Source organism: Capra hircus, chromosome 11 (assembly GCF_001704415.2).
Source record: "Capra hircus breed San Clemente chromosome 11, ASM170441v1, whole genome shotgun sequence".
Lineage (NCBI taxonomy): Eukaryota > Metazoa > Chordata > Mammalia > Artiodactyla > Bovidae > Capra > Capra hircus.
This window is the reverse complement of record NC_030818.1, coordinates 94,319,328-94,339,303: the sequence shown is the minus strand read 5'-3', so window position 1 is coordinate 94,339,303 and position 19,976 is coordinate 94,319,328. Positions and strand designations below refer to the sequence as shown.

Below are 19,976 nucleotides of genomic sequence, written 5' to 3'. Positions count from 1 at the left end.
GATTAACATTTATAATTAGTTAACTTGAAATAAAGGAAGAAACCCTCCATAATGTGGGTGGGCTTCATCCAATCAGTTGAAGGCTTTAAGAGCAAAACAACAGGTTTCCCAAAAAAAGGGAATTCCGCCTCACAGTTGTAAGAGAAATCCTGCCTGAGTTTCCAGTCTGCTGACCTGCCGTACATATTTTTGACTTGCTTGTACCAATTCCTTAAAATAAATCTCTTTATTTATATATGTCTTATTGATTCTGTTTCTTTGGAGGACCTTTACTGGTACAGATGTCAGTTCCCCAAGTTGATCTACAGGGTCAGCGCGATACCACTAGGCTTTTTAAATAGAACTCGACAAGCTAGATTCTAAAATTTGTATGGAAATTCATATGACAAAGGGCTTAGCCAAACAAAGTTTGAAAAAAGAAGAATAAAGTTGGAAGAAATATATTATCTGATTTCAATTCTTCTTGTAAAGCTATGGTAATCAATAGTATGTATTGTGGTATTGACACAAGAATAGGCATATAGGTCAGTGGAAAAGAATAGAGAATCGGTTAATTATTTTTTAAATAAAGGTGCCAAGATGATTAAAGGGAGTGGATGGTCTATCAAGAGAAAGTGTTGATGGAACACTGTTGTTGGAACACTTGAATGAATATATGTTTTTCATATATAGAGAAGAAGAAAATATCTCTAATTCCACCATCCAAAAGTAAAAATTGTGGTGCATTTTCTTTTAGTCTTTTACTTAAAAAATATATAATATGCATATAATACATATGCACATATTAATTTGTCTCACTTTAATATGGCTACTAATAAATTTTAATTGATATATAGCTGACATATTAATTTGTAGAACACAATGATTCAATATTTTTATAGATTATAATTTAAAGTTATTAAAAGATATTGGCTATTATATTCCTGTGTTGTATAATACATCCTTGTGTATTATTTATTTTAAACATAGTAGTTTTTACTTCTTAATCTCCTATCCCCAGCTTGCCCCTTCCCCCACATATTTTTAAATTTACATATTTGAGATCACATACAGTTTCTATTTGACATTCATTTTATATAGTTCTGTAATGTTAAATTTTTCTCTCTGAAAGACATTTTAATGGCCACATAATACTAAATCACATAATACTAATTCATACTTAATCTAATGATTTTACTGTTGAAATTTATAATAGTAATAGTAGCTGCCACTTATTGATTACTTTCCACATGGAAACTGTGCTAAGCATGTCACATAAATTATACTGTTGAATCCTTGCGAGTGCTCTTTCAAGTAGTTCCATTTTAAAGAAAAGGAAAACATGAGTTTTCAGTAGGTCACCTATCGCTAGTGTGTGAAGCCTGGGTTTATAATCAAATGTCTTTTATTCCAGCCCTTAAGAAAAACATGCTGCTAATTTTTTTAAAAAGATTTATTTAATTTTTTGACTGAGATGGGTCTTTGTTGCTGCATGTGGCCTTTCTCTAGCTGCATTGAGGGGGGCTACTTTTCATTGGGGTGCACAGGCTTTTCGGTGTGGTAGCTTGTATTGTTGCAGAGCACAGACTCTGAGAGCGCACAAGCTCCAGTAGTTGTGGCACAGGGGCTTAGCTGCTCTGCGGCACATGGGATCTTCCTGAACCAGGCACTGAACCTGTGTCCCTTGCATTGCAGGGCACATTCTTAACCACTGGACCACCGGGGCAGCCCCACACTGCTAATTTTAAAGCTGTTTGCAAGTTCTGCATTTTTTTCACTGTCATAAGCAGCTCTGAAGCAGAAACCGTTGTGTAGAAATCATTGTCTACATTTCAGATATCTGAGCTTCTTTTCCCCTGCCAGTCCTTGATGTATTTTATCCATTCTCATCCAATAAAATATTTTCAAAGCCAATGTGGTTGTCCAATGCAGCACATGGGGTGAAGCAATGTACGAACTGCAGAGCTGTCCTTTTTGGTTGATGAAGGCCTGGACCAAATAAGCACCAGGCCAGCACAGGCATTCCTGTTGGAATACAGATTTGCAGGGGAATTCTGTGGAAGTATTTGCTGGTTACTTGTTTTGGAAAACAAAGGAGCACTAATTTTTAGTAGTCTATTGCCTAGGACATTTAGTCCCACTTTAAAACAAAATTAGGTAACATTGGTCAAGTCACTCAATCCCTTTCTGTCTACCTTGTTTTCTTCAGCTGAGAGAAGGACACATTTAACATTTATCAAGTGATCTCAGACTCATTTCCTGAGCCTTTTTGAGCCCCACTATTTTAATTACCCAGAATGTAGAACACACACAGAGACTGATCTTTAAACAAAGGGATCTTTCCTCAAGACTCCTCAGTTTGTTCCCAGGATTCACCTGTATTAGGGTTTTTATTTTATAGAATCAAAGTAGTCTACCACTCCTGCTCATGTGGTGCAAGTTTCCTTTCCTCGGAGGTTACACTGTTCTGCCTTTTCTGTATGACATGGTGATGAGAGAGTTAAATCATCTTGGTCCTTGGCTTCTGTTTTCTGCAGGTCTGCCTATCATCCTTGTGTTCTCTTACCCTGTTGTTGAGAGCACAAGTGACCTAAGTGAGATAGGAAGTCATGTCTTAGTTTGTGAAAAGGGTTGTTTTTAAGCAGCTTAAAAATGATGTTTATGTTTAGGATATCCTTTCATTTTCATTTCCAGTTTTAAGACTTAAGTATCATTGGTGTTAGGGGAGAAAGATGAGACAACTTTATAGTCTCTCTGTTATTCTTTATGTCACTCTACAACTCTTTCTGGGGTTCCTGGTTTTTGAATTGAGTACTAAGGGTCCAAGAATCCTGGAACCCCACCATAGAAGAAGAGGAGAAGGACTGATAGATTAAAAGTTGGAGAAAACTGATAGGTATAATAATGCCCATCCAGTTTCTCTTATCTCTGCTAATGGGAAGATGTCCCTTTAAATTTTCTGTCTTTGTTAATAGGAGCACAGTGATTGTCACTTGGAGAAACCTTTGTTAAAATGGCAGTTTTAAATGCAAGAAAAGAAAAAGTAATATGGAACCTAGGTGGGGATGAAATAAATATGCCTGTGTGCATAATTATAAATATGCATTTTTCCCCCTTTTTTTCTTCTTAAAATGGCAAGAGGGATATCTAGGGAACCCGATATACTCTGCAAGCAGCTCTTCACCATGGTGGAATCTGGGGTTTCCTTTTAATGAATGCAAAAGACATGCCTCTTTTATTGTTTGTATAGCTCTGATTTCATTTTAAACTTGACCGGCACTTGTTAGAGTAGTAGCAGGTATTTTGTAAGATGTCACTGTTAACATAGCATCTTACAAAGTTTGCTTGAAGTGAGTTGTAAAGGGTACTGATCAGTAAAAATCATTTTAGCTTTGTGTTTTTTATTTTTTGTTTTCCTGTGCCCCACCTAACTGGGAAGGCTTGATATGGATAAGATCTCCGTCACAATTTAGAAAGGAACATGCTCAATCCTTGCCTCTTCTCTGTCTAATGAGTTCATGTAAAAAATATATCAAAAGAAATTCTCATAGCGGAATCCTCACATTTCAAAGGGGAGTGTATTTATTATAAGAACTGCTGATTCATTAGGAATGCTTCCTAATTCGAACAGCAACAGCTGCTTCTGGTTAGAATAAACTCCATCTCTTTTGTGTCCTTTCTCTCCAAGGAGATGTTAAATTTTGTTTAAGATTTTTCTTCTGCTTTAGCTTTTTTCTCCTGTTTTTCCACTTTTCTTCAGTCATGGCACTTTATCCCTCTTAGTGTTCACAACCCGCTTTACTCACCCCCCACCTTTAGAAATGACTTTCGTTAAGATTATAAATGCTAATAAAACTCTGCTGATAATGTGTTTTGTTTGCATTCACAGTGGTAATGGAGTGTATTGTGCAGCAGTAAAGGAAAAAGTCGAGACACGTTGTAGTCATGAATTCTAAGTGTAATAATTTAAAGTACTGGGAGCATTTGAGCAACTGCCATTGTCCATTAAATGAAACCACTGTATTAATGTATCATAGCATGCTGTTCTAATCACCTTTCTCCAAATACCAGCTTTTGAAAGAAACATGGCTGTATTTTTTATACAAAATCTGAAATCATGTAATTGAATGGCTTGGCAGAATAGGTAAATGAATGTAGCAACATGCATTCAAATATGTCCCTTTGGTTTGTAATGAGCTGATTGAAGTTCACAGTTGTAAGACTTGCCATTTTATTTCCTGATTTTATATTCTGGACCCAGACAAAGGTGCCAGTTTTTCTGTATTAAGAGTAAAAGGAAGAAGAAAATTGTTCATAAAAATCAAGAGGCCCTTTTTGGGGATCACGATTGGATCCTGAGCTCCAGTAGCCTTTGTTCAACCATCCTCTGTAAATAAAGGTTCTTCTAATGTGACCGTTTCTACTTAATTCTAGAATTAAGCCCTGTTAAGATTTAAAGAAATTCTGCCACATATGATGGAGCTGGTCATCTGCCCCTTGAGTGTATGTGTGTGTGCAGGCTCATGTGAGAGATAATTGGTGACTGTGCACACTTTTCTCAATTCAGTTATCTCAGTAATTACCCTTGTTGATTTATGTGTCTGGTTCCCCCTCTGGACACTGAGCTTCTTAAAACTAGAAACTGCATCTTATTCACCTGCTAGCCCAGGATGCAGCAAAGGGCCTCACAGTCAATACATGTTTGATGTCTAAATGAGCCATAGAATACTAAAGCCAGATGGTTGTCAGAACAGATATCAAAATGTGCAGGAGACAGAAAGATCCTCAGATTTGGAGCTAAACAGACACTATTTCACATCCTGATTAGTAAGACACTGTGGGAATTTCCTGTAGAATCCAACTGAAATTTTGATGTTTCAGGACAATTCTAGATACTGAAGACAGCAACTGCTCTACATTCTCTCACACAAGAGAAGCCATGTTCTTTTGCATCCTAGTTGGTAGGAAATATAGCAGAAAAAGAAAGGCAAGAGTAATACTGAGGGATTGCTGATCCATTCACTGGGGACAACATTCTGGGTTTGTTGAGATACCCTTTTGATTCTGAAAAATGCATGGCTCTAAGTAAGTCTCTTCCACTCTCTGAACTTCCCTTTCTTCTGCTATAAAATGAAAATGTTGAACAATTTAGAGCAATTGGCTGCTCTCACACCACCTTTGACTCATCTGGTTGGGCAGGTGACAGGGAGCTTGGCTTCTGCTTTTTCTGGTCTTGGAGCAAACCCTTCTCACTACCCATAGTGTTATGGTCAGACCGCTGGGCTGGCCTCATAGCTAGAAGAAAGCAAGGCAATACGGAGGTAGGATATCCTACAACCCCAGTGTAGACAGATGGTTTCTTTCATTCACATGTAAGATGTATCTTAGGTAATTTATTGGTATTAAATAACACCTGTTCTGTTCAGTCACTAAATCATGTCTGATTCTTAGCGACCCCACAGACTGCAGAATGCCAGGCTTCCCTGTCCTTCACTATCTCCCTGAGTTTGCTCTAAGTGTCTTTTGAGTTGATGATGCTACCTCACCATCTCATCCTCTGCCACCCCCTTCTTTTGCCTTCAGTCTTTCCCAGCATCAGGGGCTTTTCCATGAGTTGGCTCTTCACATCAGGTGGCCAAAGTATTGCAGCTTCAGCTTTAGCATCAGTCCTTCCAATGAGTATTAAGGGTTGATTTCCTTTAGGATTGATTGGTATGATCTCCTTGCAGTCCAAGGGAATCTCAAGAGTCCTCCTCTCCAGCACCACAATTGAAAAGCATCAGTTCTTAAGCACTCAGCCTTCCTTATGGTCCATCTCTCACATCCATTCATGACTACTGGAAAAATCATAACTTTGACTAGGGACCTTTGTCGGCAGAGTGGTGTCTCTGCTTTTTAATACTCTTCTCTAAGTTGGTCATAGCTTTCCTTCCAAGGAACAAGCATCTTTTAATTTCATGGCTGCAGTCACCGTCCACAGTGATTTTGGAGCCCAAGAAAATAAAGTCTGTCACTGTTTCCACCATCTATTTGCCATGAAGTGATTCGACTGTATGCCATGATGTTAGCTTTTTTGAATGTTGACTTTTAAGCCAGCTTTTTCACTTTCTTCTTTCACCCTCATCAAGAGGCTCTTTAGTTCCTCTTCAATTTCTGCCATTAGGTTGGTATCACCTGCATATCTGAGGTTATTGATATTTCTCCTGGCAATCTTCATTCCAGCTTGTGATTCATCCAGCCTGGCATTTCACATGATGTACTCTGCATATATATATATAAAGATGTCCTTTTCATTATAGGGGACTGGATGCAAAAGTAGGAAGTCAAGAAATACCTGGAGTAACAGGCAAATTTGGCCTTGGAATGCGGAATGAAGCAGGGCAAAGACTAATAGAGTTTTGCCAAGAAAATGCACTGGTCATAGCAAACACCCTCTTCAACAACACAAGAGAAGACTGCACATGGACATCACCAGATGGTCAACACCAAAATCAGATTGATTATATTCTTTGCAGCCAAAGATGGAGAAGCTCTATCCAGTCAACAAAAACAAGACCAGGAGCTGACCGTGGCTCAGATCATGAACTCCTTATTACCAAATTCAGACTTAAACTGAAGAAAATAGGGAAAACCACTAGACCATTCAGGTATGACCTGAATCAAATCCCTTATGATTATACAGTGGAAGTGAGAAACAGATTTAAGGGCCTAGATCTGATAGATAGAGTGCCTGATGAACTATGGAATGAGGTTCGTGACATTGTACAGGAGACAGGGATCAAGACCATCCCCATGGAAAAGAAATGCAAAAAAGCAAAATGGCTGTCTGGGAAGGCCTTACAAATAGCTGTGAAAAGAAGAGAGGCGAAAAGCAAAGGAGAAAAGGAAAGATATAAGTGTCTGAATGCAGAGTTCCAAAGAATAGCAAGAAGAGATAAGAAAGCCTTCTTCAGCGATCAATGCAAAGAAACAGAGGAAAAGAACAGAATGGGAAAGACTAGAGATCTCTTCAAGAAAATTAGAGATACCAAGGGAACATTTCATGCAAAGATGGGCTCGATAAAGGATAGAAATGGTATGGACCTAACAGAAGCAGAAGATATTAAGAAGAGGTGGCAAGAATACACAGAAGAACTGTACAAAAAAGATCTTCATGACCCGGATAATCACGATGGTGTGATCACTCATCTAGAGCCAGACATCCTGGAATGTGAAGTCAAGTGGGCCTTAAAAAGCATCACTATGAACAAAGCTAGTGGAGGTGATGGAATTCCAGTGGAGCTATTTCAAATCCTGAAAGATGATGCTGTCAAAGTGCTGCACTCAATATGCCACAAATTAGGAAAACTCAGCAGTGGCCACAGGACTGGAAAAGGTCCGTTTTCATTCCAATCCCAAAGAAAGGCAATACCAAAGAATGCTCAAACTACCGCACAATTGCACTCATCTCACATGCTAGTAAAGTAATGCTCAAAATTCTCCAAGCCAGGCTTCAGCAATATGTGAACCATGAACTTCCAGATGTTCAAGCTGGTTTTAGAAAAGGCAGAGGAACCAAAAATCAAATTGCCAACATCCGCTGGATTATGGAAAAAGTAAGAGAGTTCCAGAAAAACATCTGTTTCTGCTTTATTGACTATGCCAAAGCCTTTGACTGTGTGGATCACAATAAACTGTGGAAAATTCTGCGAGAGATGGGAATACCAGACCACCTGACCTGCCTCTAGAGAAATCTGTATGCAGGTCAAGAAGCAGCAGTTAGAGGTGCTAGCACTGGACATGGAATAACAGACTGGTTCCAAATAGGAAAAGGAGTACGTCAAAGCTGTATATTGTCACCCTGCTTATTTAACTTATATGCAGAGTACATCATGAGAAGCGCTGGACTGGAAGAAACACAAGCTGGAATCAAGATTGCTGGGAGAAATATCAATAACCTCAGATATGCACATGACACCACCCTTACGGCAGAAAGTGAAGAGGAACTAAAAAGCCTCTTAATGACAGTGAAAGAGGAGAGTGAAAAAGTTGGCTTAAAGCTCAACATTCAGAAAAACAAAGATCATGGCATCCAGTCCCATCATTTCATAGATGGGGAAACAGTGGAAACAGTGTCAGACTTTATTTTTCTGGGCTCCAAAATCACTGCAGATGGTGACTGCAGCCATGAAATTAAAAGACGCTTACTCCTTGGAAGAAAAGTTATGACCAACCTAGATAGCATATTCAAAAGCAGAGACATTACTTTGCCGACTAAGGTCCGTCTAGTCAAGGCTATGGTTTTTCCTGTGGTCATGTATGGATGTGAGAGTTGGACTGTGAAGAAGGCTGAGCGCCGAAGAATTGATGCTTTTGAACTGTGGTGTTGGAGAAGACTCTTGAGGGTCCCTTGGGCTGCAAGGAGATCCAACCAGTCCATTCTGAAGGAGATCATCCCTGGGATTTCTTTGGAAGGAATGATGGTGAAGCTGAAACTCCAGTACTTTGGCCACCTGATGCGAAGAGTTGACTCATTGGAAAAGACTCTGATGCTGGGAGGGATTGTGGGCAGGAGGAGAAGGGGACGACCGAGGATGAGATGGTTGGATGGCATCACTGACTTGATGGACATGGGTTTGGGTGGACTCCAGGAGTTGGTGATAGACAGGGAGGCCTGGCGTGCTGCGATTCATGGGGTCACAAAGAGTCGGACAGGACTGAGCAACTGAGCTGAACTGACCTGCATACACATTTCTCAAGAGACAGGTAAGGTGGCCTAGTATTCCCATCTCTTGAATAATTTTCCACAGTTTGTTGTGATCCACACAAAGCCTTTAGCATAATCAATGAAGCAGAAGTAGATGTTTTTCTGGAATTGACTTGCATTTCCTGTGATCCAGCGGATGTTGGCAATTTGATCTCTGGTTCTTCTGTCTTTTCTAAACCCAGCTTATACATCTTGAAATTCTCAGTTCACGTACTACTGAAACCTAGCTTGAAGGATTTTGAGCATAACCTTGCTAGCATGTGAAATGAGTGCAATCATTAGTAGTTCAAATATTCTTTGACTTTGCCCCTTCTCTGGGATTGTAATGAAAACTAGCCTTTTTCAATCTTGTGGCCATTGCTGAGTTTTCCAAATTTGCTGGCATGTTGAGTGCAGCACTTTAACAGCATCATTTTTTAGGATTTGAAATAGCTTAGCTGGAATTCCATCACCTCCACTAGTTTTTTTTGTAGTAATGCTTCCTAAGTCCCACTTGACTTCACACTGCAGGATGTGTGGCTGTAGGTGAGTGACCACACCATCATGATTTGTCGAGGTCATTAACACTTTGCTTGTACAGTTCTTCTGTGTAATCTTGCCACTTCTTAATCTCTTCTGCTTCTGTAGGTCCTTGCTGTTTCTATCCTTTATCATGCCCATCCTTGTTGAAAATGTTCCTTTGATATCTCCAATATTCTTGAAGAAATTTCTAGTCTTTCTCATTCTGTTGTTTTCCTCTATTTCTTTGCATTGTTCACGTAAAGAAGATTTTCTTATCTCTGCTTGCTGTTCTCTCAAACTCTGCATTAAATAACATAACAAGGAAGTTTGCAAATGATATACTGTTTTAATGCATTAAATGAACTGAAGGTACTCCTGTGACATTTCCTCACTTGGGGTAGAGCAACAGCTAGTGCCTTGGTGTTGTGAGACATTGGAATAACTATGGGAATATGTCACTATTAAAACTTGTCTTAATCTAAGTGTGGAAATGGCAAAGTCCTCTAGGAAGAATAAAGAAAAGGCTGAAATATACAGTGTGGCTTAGAACTTTTAATAAAAGCCCTGATGGATTATGACAGTGGCTACATACTATGTTATTTCATTTGACATGTCTGAAAAAGGCAAAATTGTAGGAATTAGAAACTGATCGGGTGCCGGGAGTGGGGGAACTGTTGATTACAAAAGCACAGCAGAAGTAAATTGAGTGATATGGGGTCGAAGTGTTCTTTGTCTTAATTGTCTGTGGCTGTTACACCACACTGTACATTTGTCAAAACTCATAAGCTATACACCCAAGTGAAATAATTTTAATTTGAGGTTAAAAAGAAGTAAATTTTGAATGACAGAGGAGGAGATCGTTGGATGGCATCATCGACTCAATGGACATGAATTTGAGTAAGCTCCGGGAGTTGGTGATAGACAGGGAGGCCTGGCATGCTGCAGTCCATGGAGTCTCAAAGAGTCAGACGCAACTGAACTGAATGGTGGGAAGAACAGGTGGTAAAGAGATGATCTCAGTATAGTGTGGTAGACACCCTACAAAGGATGAGGGGGATTAATTGGGGGGGTGGTTCAGTTGCTAAGTCCCATCCGACTCTTTGCAACCCCATGGACTGCAGCGTGCCAGTCTCCTCTATCCTCCACTAGCTCCCAGAGTTTGCTCAAATACATGTGCATTGAGTCAGTGATACTACAGGGGCCCTGGAAATGTTGTACATACTGATTGTGGTGGTGGTTACACAGATGTATATAGTTATTAAAACTCCTCTTCATGTATACATAGAATGGTTGGGCTTCTTTATGTGTAAATGGACTTACCTAGTGGCTCAGAGGTTAAAGCATCTGCCTGCAATGTGGGAGACCTGGGTTCAATCCCTGGGTTAGGAGGATCCACTGGAGAAGGAAATGGCAACCCACTCCAGTATTTTTGCCTGGAGAATCCCATGGACGGAGGAGCCTGGTGGGCTACAGTCCACGTGGTTGCAAAGAGTCAGACAAGACTGAGCGACTTCACTTTCACTTTTTATAATTTGAAATTGATTTATAAAAAAGAAAAAGTACCATGAGTTCTGGAACCAGAAGACCTTACGTCAAATCTTGACTGTAGCTTTAGTAGCTGGGTGGTCTTGAGCAGGTCACTGAACACCTTTGAGTTTCCATTTCTTTCTGTTAGTTATAGCTGACAATACCCATGTCTTGTAGCTCTGGCAAGGAGTAGAGAAGGGAAGTAGAGATAATGCCCTTGAACTGCTTGGTCCCTGCCTGACATAGCTTAGGGACTAGATATTTTCATTCCCATCCTGTGAATGGCTCAGTATGGAGAATGGATCTTTGAATTAACTGAAGCTGTTATATTTTAAAATAGAAGTTAAGTTGCAACATTTGTGAAAGGTAAAAATGTTAACATCCATATGTTTGTTTAATGATAGCTAGTAGAGTCTTATTACTGTTGCTATCTTTTATATCATTATAACATAAATCTTCTAGGCTTAAGTCTTATTTAATTAGGCAAGAACAATATGTAATATTCCTTCAGTCAGGAAAGCCTAAGTAATTATTTGCAGTGTTATCTTGTAAAGAGTCATTAACTGAGGAATCATTCAAACAATACTAGTGACACAGTTATGATTCCTATCTTTTTTCTTTGTTTTTATTCAGTCTTCGAAGTTAAATCTTTTATCTTATATCAAGTGGATAAATATTTTTTCCCTCTTTTGAGGGGAGGTATAGTGTATTTATTTACTTTTATTGAAGTGTAGTATAATATTATATAATTTATAAGTATACAATATAGTGACTCAGAATTTTAAATTTATACTCTGTTTATAGTTATATTTGCCATGTTGTATAATATGTCCTCATAGTTTCAGTTCAGTTCAGTCGCTCAGTTGTGTCCGACTCTTTGCGACCCCATGAATCGCAGCACGCCAGGCCTCCCTGTCCATCACCAACTCCTGGAGTTCACTCAGACTCGCGTTCATCGAGTCCGTGTTGCCATCTAGCCATCTCATCCTCGGTCGTCCCCTTCTTCTCCTGCCCCCAATCCCTCCCAGCATCAAAGTCTTTTCCAATGAGTCAACTCTTCGCATCAGGTGGCCAAAGTACTGGAGTTTCAGCTTTAGCATCATTCCTCATAGTTTATTTTATACCTAATAGTTTGTACTTCTTAATATCCTATCTCTTTATTGCCCTCCTTTTCCTCTTCCCATTGGTATGTTTACTGTTCTGTATGAGTCTATTTCTTTTTTGTTATATTTATTAGTTTGTTGTATTTTTTAGATTTTATATGTGATATCATACAGTATTTGTCTTGCTGTGTCTGACTTATTTCACTTTAGCATAATGCCCTCCAACTCCATCCGTGTTGCTGCAAATGGCAAAACTACCTTCTTTTTTCACGACTGATTAGTATTTCAAGTTCATAAGTATTAATAAGATTTCTTTGACCTTAGTCCCCTCTTTTATGACAAATGTTAAAAGTAATTGTAAATAATACACACATGCTTGTGTTCCAGGAAGGGGGACCCTTTCCAGGGCCCAAAAGTGGGCTCTTGTCTAACACTTGGAAAAGAATTGTTCAAGGAGACACACATGCTGACCAAGCAAGAGATGTTATTGGAAAGGGCACCTGGGCAGAGAGCAGTAGGGTAAGGGAACCCAGGAGAACTGCTCTGCCACGTGACTCTCAGTCTTGGGTTTCATGGTGATGGGATTAGTTTCTGGGTTGTCTTTGGCCAATCATTCTCACTCAGAGTCCTTCCTGGGGGTGCACTCATCGCTCAGGCAAGATGGATGACAATGAGAAGGATTCTGGGAGGTGGTCAGACATGTGCTGTCTCCTTTTGACCTTTCTCAAACTCTTCTGGTTGGTGGTGGCTTATTAGTTCTGTGTTCTTTACTAGGACCTCCTGTTGTAAAACAACTCATGCAAATGGTTACTATGGTACCTGGCCAGGGTGAGCGGTTTCAGTCAGTGTGCTTCCCCTAACACTTGCAGTGCTCAGCATTTTAAAGGCATTTGAAATAATCCAAAATGTGGCTTAGAACCACTCTTTCTCCTGAAAGAGCAGGTAACCATCTCCTACCTAATAATCACAATAGAAGCCACCTGTTTTTAAGTGCCTGGTGTGGTCAGTGGACTCTGATGGGCACTCTGTATTATTTGCATTAGAAGGTTATAGTTAAATTTGTATTCAGTTGCTTAATTCATTCTATATGATGGCCTTGCTAGATAAACAGAAAGTATTGTCCTTTGGCAAAGGAAACTGGGCTTGGAGAGATGAAGTTACAGCTCAGGGGGAGCCCTCTAATAGGTGGGGGAAACAGGCCTGTTGTTCTGGGCTGTCCTCCTCTCCTAAGACTCACACAGTTGATGTTTATTCTGTAGGAGCTTCACTCTTCAGGCCAGCCTTTGCCTAACTAAGAACTTAGGTTTTAGTTCTCCTGGAGCCAAATCTTTTTAATTGCATTCAGTAATTTCTTTAAGTGATTAAAAGAGCATTGACATAAGCCTTCACTATTAGAACCTTCTTTTTAGAGGGCTGCCAGCTACCTGGGTCTTAGAACCTTTGAGTTTATCTGCTTCCAGACTTCCCCTTTCAGTTCAGTGTCCACTCTGTCTTTAAAGTGCACTTCTGAAAAAACAAAACTGATCAAATCCCTCTTAAAACTCTGCTTTCAGGAAAAGAGGAAAACTCCCTAGTCTTGTACATAAAACTCCTCACAAGCTGGTCTTTTTGGATTTCTCTATTCTCATTTTCTTCTACTGCCAAGAATCCCGTCTGCACCCCCCAACCCAACCTCCCAACGGATTCCCCCCAAAAATCACACAGATAAACATCTTGTCCTTATCTTTAAGTGGAAACCAACCACCTCAAGTCATTTGTAGTCCATTGTCTCTATGCCTCTGGTGTATTTTGTCCTTCCGGTTGCAAGTACACTTTTCTTTCATCTAGCTTCTCTTCTTTGTTTAGCTAACACCCAAGCCTGGTTGCGGAGAAGGCAATGGCACCCCACTCCAGTACTCTTGCCTGGAAAATCCCATGGACGGAGGAGCCTGGTAGGCTGCAGTCCATGGGGTCGCTGAGGGTCGGACATGACCGAGGGACTTCACTTTCACTTTTCACTTTGATGCATTGGAGAAGGAAATGGCAACCCACTCCAGTGTTCTTGCCTGGAGAATCCCATGGACGGGGGAGCCTGGTGGGCTGCCGACTATGAGGTCGCACAGAGTCAGATACGACTGAAGCGACTTAGCAGCAGCAGCAGCAGCTTCACCTTCTGCCATAAGGGTGGTATCATCTGCATATATGAGGTTATTGATATTTCTCGCAGCAATCTTGATTCCAGCTTGTGCTTCTTCCAGCCCAGCATTTCTCTTGATGTACTATGCATATAAGTTAAATAAGCAGGGTGACAATATACAGCCTTGACGTACTCCTTTTCCTATTTGGAACCAGTCTGTTGTTCCATGTCCAGTTCTAACTATTGCTTCCTGACCTGCATACAGATTTCTCAAGAGGCAGGTCAGGTGGTCTGGTATTCCCATCTCTTTCAGAATTGTCCACAGTTTACTGTGATACTGAATGTTTATATAAACCATCCAGACTTGAGCATTTGGCCTCAAAATCTAACAGGGGAAAAAAAAGATTCTGACCCTTTTTTCTTTCCCCTCTCAACTTAACATGGCCTTGCATAAGTGAGTGTCTCATTTCTGAGACCCACCAAGCTTTATGGAGGCTGGTTGCTCCCACAGCAAGGAAGGTCACTGAAAACCCTATTAACCCACCATTCTTCCCTGAAACTGAGATCCGTAATAAGCATGGTGCAGTGGAAAGAGCATGAGACTGATGTGGCCAGTTTGTGAAAGAGGTTTCATCCAGAGAAGCTCTCTGGGAACTGGGTGGTCACAGTTAATCAAGTGCACTTAAGGAAACAAGAGGATAGGCTTTAGATTCTGCTCGCCCTAACCAATCCACCTCCCTACAGTCAAACAAAATGACTTGGAATTTGGTAGGCAGAGAGGAATCACACATGTGGCTTTAAAAAAATTTTTTAAGTAAATAAAAGTAATACATATTTATTGTAGAAAGCTTGGGAAATACAGGAAAACACACAATATGAAAAATCATTTGTACATAGAGTCTGCTTTTATATTTAAATATATTGTTAATGCTTTTCTATGTTGAAATATTTTTCTGTAGTCTGTTTTTAATGAATATATAATATTCCAAGGGGGAAGGGGCAGTATAGGGGTAGGACGTAAAGGTACATACTATTATGTATAAAATAAACTGCAAGGATATATTTGTACAACATAGGGAATATAGCCAATACTTCATCATAACTATAAATGGAGCATAACCTCAAAAAAATGTGAATCACTATATCATACACCTGGAACTTATATTGTACTTTAATTATACTTCAATAAAAAATAAGTAAAAATAAAAAATAAAATTTTATGCTTATAAGTTTGTGACTCTAAAATAATTTTTTCTAATAACATCAAACTTAAAAAAAAGCTTACATTCGAAAGTTTTAAAAGGTATTCCATTATTTTGATAGTCCATAATTTGTGAATTACTGTACATTAGCCTGGTTCCAAGTATTTATAATAATGAATAAGATAAAGTACTCAAAACACACAAAAATCCCTTATCAAATTTTTAAGGTACTTACTGCATGCTCAGTAGATAAGTCATAGAAAATGCAGAGAAGGATGATGAAAGAAACAAAGTTATCTGTAATCTCACTACCTAGAGATAACCATTCATTTTTTATCTTCTAGTCTTTCTATGAGTGTATGTGATTGCATATGATATGTAGTTTGTAAATATTACTTTTTTTCAATCTAAAGTTGACCCTTGAAAACATGCAGTTAGAAGTGCAGCCCCCATCACAAGTTGAGGATCCACATACTGCTATCCCTGCCTCAAAAGCAGAAGAGTCCATAAATGACTCCCCTAAGGGCAGGAAGCTGAAACAGCTTGGATAGAAGCCAGGATTCAGACCATAGTTCTTTTGATTCCACATATTGTGATCAGTAATTGAACACAAACTTTTCCCCACAGTTACTTCAGTTCAGTTTCAGTTCAGTTGCTTAGTCATGTCCGACTCTTTGAGACCCCATGAATTGCAGCACGCCAGGCCTCCCTGTCCATCACCAACTCCCGGAGTTCACCCAAACTCATTTGCATTGAGTCGGTGATGCCATCCAGCCATCTCATCCCCTGTCGTCCCCTTCTCCTCCTGCCCCCAATCCCTCCCAGCATCAGGGTCTTTTCCAGTGAGTCAACTCTTTGCGTGTGGTGGCCAAAATATTGGAGTTTCAGCCTCAGCATCAGTCCTTCCAATGAACACCCAGGACTGGTCTCCTTTAGGATGGACTGGTTGGATCTCCTTGCAGTCCAAGGGACTCTCAAGAGTCTTCTCCAACACCACAGTTCAAAAGCATCAATTCTACGGCACTCAGCTTTCTTCACAGTCCAACTCTTACATCCATGACCATTGCCTGGAGAAACCATAGCCTTGACTAGACGGACCTTTGTTGGCAAAGTAAAATCATGCTTTTTAGTATGCTATCTAAGTTGGTCATAACTTTCCTTCCAAGGAGTAAGCGTCTTTTAATTTCATGGCTGCAATCACCATCTGCAGTGATTTTGGAGCCCAAAAAAATAAAGTCTGACGCTGTTTCCACTGTTTCCCCATCTATTTCTCATGAAGTGATGGGACCAGATGCCACAGTTACTTAAAGATCTGTAAAATGAAAATACAGGTATTACATTTAGTGAAAAAAATTCATGTATAAATGGACCTGCACAATTGAATCAACAGTCTATTATTTCATGTGCATTATCCTACAGTATTTCTAAAAATATTCTAAAGCTTAATTTTCTATTGCCTGGATATATCATAATTTATTTAACCATTCTTTTAGCACATATTTAGATGTATGTACATATGTTTCGCTGTTATAGACATATAGAACTTCCATTTAAAATAAAGCACCAAAAATGGTTACATAATTTAATGCTGGTGGAAATAAAGTAAAAATAATTCATGTAGACATTTTCTAACCTTCATATTCTGCTTTTAATAGTTATTCACTGAAAGACAATTTTCCTGCTCTGTTTCATACTATATGAGTTTTAGAATTTATGTCAAAGAAACCTGTTTCTGCCAGAATTGCTGGCTGAGCTTCCTGTCTCTAAAGATTAGTATTTAGGGTTTCTTTTGAGGGAGACACACAAGTGGTGCTGCTGGGGACTGATGACTTATGACTTGTTTAACCAAATACTTGACCTTCCTCTAAGCTGTCACACTTCAAGAGAGTTTAATGACTCCAGTTTTAAGCTTTTGTAGCATTATGGATTTCTTCCCTTGGATTATAATAAAGCAATAAGCCATAAGCACAAAAAATTGTTTTAAAAATAAGTAGGATATTTTGTCAGGGAAACAACAGAGAGTGACTAATGGCATTTTATATTTCAACTCTGATCACTTTGTAGTGGATGCCTACCTTCTCAGGTTGCTCAGGATTGGGTTCCTCCATCCTGTTGAAGGGCTCTGCTGAGGAAATTGCCTGCTCCGGGCTCTGGCTATGATCTGTGATTATAGTGCAGAGAAAATATGTGCCTTAGCTCCTTGCAGGGTGACTTAGCCATTAGTTCCCACATTTTCCAAACTTTGTTATGTTGCTTTTGTCAGCTCATTCTTAATTCCATAGTGATTTCACATACAAATTTAAATCAATGACTTGCTTTAGTGGAAACTGCCTTAGTCAACTCTTAATGGCTTATATTAGGCAATGAATGAAGGAAGGAAAGGATGAAGAGACGAATGAATAAATGAGAGCTAGCCATAAAACAAATGAGCGTAAATTGGTATTCCAGAATAAATGATGGTCTCTGCTATTACTATTTTGATCTGTTTGGTGCATGATGAATGGCACACCAGTATAGGTACTTGGAACAAGATGGATCTTTCAGTTGGACAGATTATATCCTGTTCAGTGCCTCTGTGTATACAAGAAATTTGCTTCTCTCATGCTAGCCTAGGTCTGCAAAAAAAAAAAAACAACATCAAAAAACGAAACAAAAATGATGAGCTAGCCGTGGAGGTTTTCTTTGGAGTAGGAGACTCTGATGGGCAGGACAGATGCATCTGGCAGAGCAAAGCGAGAAGAGCTATTGGGCTTATACAAATTCTGTTTTACCTTCACTTAAAACCTCAGTCTCATTTCCAAAAACATTTTGGGAGAAACCTCTTGGTGAGAGAGTTGCTCTGTCACAAAAGGTAACTTGAGAGCAGTTTCCTGTCTGCCTTTTTTGCCAGCTCTCTAGTTGCAAGATCCTGCCTTGTACCCAAAGGAGGCTTTGAACATCAGCTGTCTTGAACAATCTCTAGTGTTATCACTTATTTTAATGCTCTTTGCACAGGTCACTCTTGGATGTGGTGCTCTGGGCAATCTCACCCCAGAATGCTTCCCTTCCTTTATTTAACCTCTGACCTGTGAAAACAAGAGTTAATCAAGAGTTCTAAGGTAGCTAAGAGGAAGGGGAAGTGTTTGGTTACAAATTAAATATGAACAAGTCATAAGTCATAAATCTCCAATAGTGCTACCAGTTGTGTGTCTCAAGTTGCATATGGTACAGGGTATTTGGGTTATAAATTCAAGTTCAGGGCTCTCTAACTTGTTTGGGGGTAGGTTTCTTTTAGTCTAAAACTCTCTGCCTTCTAAAACATTATGTTTATCGGACCAGCTACATCTATATCCTGCTTTCTCTCTGTGTGCCCATCTCCCTTCCTTTCTTTACCTGCCTGCTTGCTTGTGTTGATTGGTTTGCTGTCCTGTGAATTGAGACAGAGCTGCTTTCCTGAAAGAAGTTAAGCATATGGAAAAACTTGCCAAGGAAAGGCACTGAAGCATAGAGCATAAATGGTTTTAAGAGACAGGCAGACAGACACTTTTATAGAGAGATTTGTGACTGAATGATACAACATTCAAGCAGAGATCTGGGGTGGAAATGAAGTTAAATTTAAGTGCTATTTGTGGAAAACTGATGCCCTGTCTAATCTAGTATTTCCTTAATTGTCACCATAAGGATACATTTAAAGCTTTATGCTTTAAAAGGCAACAGTCTAAGAATCTATGACACAGGCCATTGTTTGAGGTAATTTCTTAAAAAAACACGCCTCTAAGGTGTGTTTTTGACACAAAGCCATTGGTTTTTGACACGAAGCACTGGAAGCGTAAAACATATCTTTTGTCATGCTTGATTAAAATATTTTAAATCGAGCCATTTATATTTGTGTTTCTGAATGTAACGTGTACACTAATTCCTAAAGCAGTAAAGAGTTGACACATGACTAGTGTCCCTGGAGCTGGCAAAGTAAGAAAACATGCTGAATTGTTGGGAGGCAGCCAGAGTTGGCTTGCTCAGAATGCTTCGAGCCGAGGGGCCTTTGGAGGCAAGCTTTCGTTTTATCAGGGTATTACAGTAAGAACTGCATGGTAAGGATTTTAAATCCTCATCTCAGGATTGACTATTACACTTGATCAGGTTGTACAATTAATACTGTGTTGTATGGAGTGAGTAGAGTAGAGATCATGTTGGACTAATTTTATGTCTGAGCCATGCTTTTAGTAGCTGTACTGTCCTAGGTAAATCACTTTGCTTCCCTGAGACTCAGTTTTCTCCTCTGTGAAATGGAATGATAATTTAACTCAGAGTCGTTGTAAAGAATAATATGTCAAAGCACCTAACACTTGATAAATTGCCCCCTTTCCTCATTAGCTGCTTCTTCCAAGCTCTAAAATGTGAATAATATCAAATGTTGTCTCAGTGGGATAATTAATTTTGTTGTTTACTACTGAAAGTAGGACAGGATTTCTTGTGTAGCCATTTCTTCCTTTTGTTGTGTGTGTGTGTGTATGTGTGTGTGTTTGTGTGTTTTCCAACAGAGACAGTGTGTTTCTCCTTTAGTCTATGAAAGCTTCTGTAAGGTGGGCCATGGTTAGACCCTCACTAACCCATTACATTATATTACAGTAGTAATTTAAACCATAAAATAAGATGCTTTGGATGGGAAAAAAACTTGCAGGTGTGTGAATACAGGAGTGGGCTGCATCATAAACTCTCTTAGGAAAATGATGAAAGGCCTCTGTGCTCACCCTCTCTGGGCTCAATGGAAAACATCTGAGAATTACAGTGAATTGTCAGTGCAGGTGTCATTACTCTACAGA

At 39.5% G+C, this 19,976-nt stretch overlaps 1 protein-coding gene across 4 annotated transcripts in view; it reads left to right on the top strand.

Moving 5' to 3' along the window:
• DENND1A (DENN domain containing 1A) overlaps positions 1-19,976 on the top strand; it is a 541,554-nt gene that overhangs the window by 232,311 nt on the left and 289,267 nt on the right. The window lies entirely within an intron of this gene.